General features: G+C 40.4%; 1 pseudogene; it reads left to right on the top strand.

Moving 5' to 3' along the window:
• Positions 1–609: 609 nt before the first annotated feature.
• Positions 610–2,252, top strand: part of LOC102853176 — a 30,196-nt pseudogene continuing 28,553 nt past the window's right edge.

The following is a 2,252-nucleotide window of genomic DNA, read 5'->3' as shown; positions in this document are numbered from 1 at the left end:
CCTAGCAGGAGAAAGAAAGAAAGAGAGAAAGAAAGAGAGAAAGAAAGAGAGAAAGAGAGAGAGAAAGAGAGAAAGAGAGAGAGGGAGAGAGAGAGAGAGAGAGAGAGAGAGAAAGGAAGGAGGGAGGGAGGGAGGGAGGAAAACAAGCAAGCAAGCAAGCAAGCAAGCCTAGCAGGATGGCCAGTTCCACACAACTTACTTCTATAATCTCATTCCTGAAACAAGGGAGCTCTAGTGCCTAAGAAGTTGTGCTACCGACCCACAGGCTGGCAGTTCAAATCCCCCAGCTGCTTCACGGAAGAAAAGGCAATCTCCTATGCAATTTATAGCCTCTGAAAACCCACTGGAGGGTCAAATATGCATTGATTCCAACTCAATGGTACATAACAGCATTCCTGAAAGGGATTCCATGCACCTTGTTTGCATTAGCAAAACTGTCTAATTCTCTTGGTGATCCACAGCTCTTTATTTTCACAGTCCCACTAAATCACTTCATGAGCCCAAAAGCCATCTAGTAGTAACCCACTGCATCATAGAAGGTCAAGACATCCATTGGGAAAAACAATGGACAGTGAACTGACATGAAAGATAGGACCAAGTGAAGGCACAATGTGGATGGGTTCAAATAGTAAAATCAAGATGGAGCATAAGAGTGAAATAGTTGTAATGGACACAGGTGAGGGTCAAAAGGCAGCTTGTAGTCTTAACTCAGGTCAACCTGAAAATTCTGAACAGAACATGGAATGATCTAACTTAAATTTGAAAAGTATCCTTTCAGCAGCATATCTTGAAGACATTGACAACATATCTTGAAGTGAGGGGTGAAGGAAGAAGGTGATTTAGAAGTTGTTTGTCACCATAATAACTCAGACCAAGATAGTGCCAGTGGGAATGATAAGAGGTCAGATATATTTTGAAGGTAGAGTTGGCAAGATTTACTGAGGGACTAAGTAGGGTATGTATTTTGTAGGGAAGTCATAGAGGTCTTAAAGACTGCATAAAGTTAATAAAGACTGCATAGTAGCTCTGGTAAAATGGAAATACTATTAACATCTGCCAATGCATCATTGTTGCTATGTGCTTTTGAGTTGGAACCAACCCGTAGCTGACACTCCAGTGGGTTTTCAGAGGAAATAAATTGCATGAGAAGATATTGCCTATCTTTCTCTAGTGTAGCAGCTAGTGGATTTGAACCACATGCCTTCAAGATGGTAGTGCAATTCCTTAGCACTGGGTCACCAGAGATCCCTCCATGCATCATTAGACTTGTTACTAGACAATTCATGCCACAAGTGTTGTCTGCCCTCTCTTCATCATATTCCTCCAGCTCCTGGAATCTTTCCTTGCTATAGTCTGAGACAAAGTGCGTTCGTTTATTTACTCATCTTACAAGCATCCCTGTGTTGAGTACAGATAATAGAAAGACAAAATATTGTCAATGGTTCTGTCCCCAGGAAACTTTCAGAATTACCTTATTCTGATCACCACTGTGGCACTGATTCAAATTTGGTGGCTAGAGGCCCAGTCAGGAGGCCTGAATACCCTCCCTGATTTATGAATTTACTTTCCCTTTTTAGAGCCCAATTGAGATGTTTATTCCACTGAGAATACAAACACTTATAATATTTTGAGTTATCATTACATACTAGTTCTTGTGGAAACAGCTAATTTTCACAAGGAGTCCCAGGCTAGGAGAACAGTTGTGTGATTGACTATTAGTCAAAAGGTTGGCTGTCCAAACTTACAAAGAGGTCCCTCAGAAGACAGACTGAGGGACTAACCTTCCAAAATGCTACAGCCTTGAGATTGGACTGGAGTGGATAGCAGATGAAAGAACTCTTTAAAAGGAATATAGGATTAACTATTATAGGTATGACAACAGTCCCAAATGAAAGATACATGGCAAGGGGGATGGGGGGATGTAATTGTGCAACAATGAATTAGTGGAGGGGGAAGGGAAGGAAGAAGGGGTAAAATGTGCAACAATGAACAAATGAAATTTGAACTTTTCTGTAAACTTTCATTTAAAACACAATTTAAAAAATTATTTAAGAAAAAACAAGTACATGAAGAAATGTTCACAATCCCTAGCTAAGAGAGATGCAATTTAAAACAACTATGAAATATCATCTCACCCCTGTGAAAATAGCAAAATTTAACAGAACAACAAGCAACAAATGCTGGTGAGGTTGTGGAGAAACTGGAGCCCTTATTCACTGTTGTTGGGAGTATAAAATGGTGCAACCACTGTG

Source organism: Elephantulus edwardii, unplaced genomic scaffold (genome assembly GCF_000299155.1).
Source record: "Elephantulus edwardii isolate Elephantulus edwardi_28Jun2011 unplaced genomic scaffold, EleEdw1.0 scaffold00335, whole genome shotgun sequence".
Lineage (NCBI taxonomy): Eukaryota > Metazoa > Chordata > Mammalia > Macroscelidea > Macroscelididae > Elephantulus > Elephantulus edwardii.
The sequence above is the reverse complement of the archived record's forward strand: the minus strand, read 5'-3'. Positions and strand labels throughout refer to the sequence as shown.